Source organism: Triticum dicoccoides, chromosome 7A, assembly GCF_002162155.2.
Source record: "Triticum dicoccoides isolate Atlit2015 ecotype Zavitan chromosome 7A, WEW_v2.0, whole genome shotgun sequence".
In the NCBI taxonomy this organism is placed as follows: Eukaryota; Viridiplantae; Streptophyta; class Magnoliopsida; order Poales; family Poaceae; genus Triticum; species Triticum dicoccoides.
Genome location: NC_041392.1, coordinates 737,374,933 through 737,375,599, shown reverse-complemented (window position 1 = coordinate 737,375,599; position 667 = coordinate 737,374,933).

The window sequence follows — 667 nt, the reverse complement described above, 5'->3', positions numbered from 1 at the left end:
TGCGGATAGGGATAGAGCGCACATTGTATTTGTGGCGTAGCTCCGAAGGAGAAGGTTGCAGTCGACCTGCACCTCGCCGTCCTTGCGGATAGGGATGGAGCGCACATTGTACTTGTGGCGTAGCTCTGAAGGACAAGGTTGCAGTCTACCTGCACCTCGTCGTCCTTGCGGATAGGGATGGAGCGCACATTGTATTTGTGGTGTAGCTCCAAAGGAGAAGGTTGCAGTCGACCTGCACCTCGTCGTCCTTGCGGATAGGGATGGAGGGCACATTGTACTTGTGGCGTAGCTCCAAAGGAGAAGGTTGCTTCAAACTTAGGCGAGTACTGGACTGCAGCTAAGCCACCGAGTGGGAGGGTTGCTCTTCACTTGGTAAGATTTTTCAAACTTAGGCGAGTACTTGGACTGCAGCTAAGCCCCCGAGTGGGAGGATTGCTCTCCACTCGGTAGGATTTTTTTAAACTTAGGCGAGTACTGGACTGCAGCTAAGCCCCCGAGTGGGAGGATTGCTCTCCACTCGGTGGGATTTTTTAAACTTAGGCGAGTACTTGGACTGCAGCTAAGCCCCCGAGTGGGAGGATTGCTCTCCACTTGGTGGGATTTTTTTACACATAGGCGAGTACTGGACTGCAGCTAAGCCCCTGAGTGAGAGGCTTGCTCACCACTC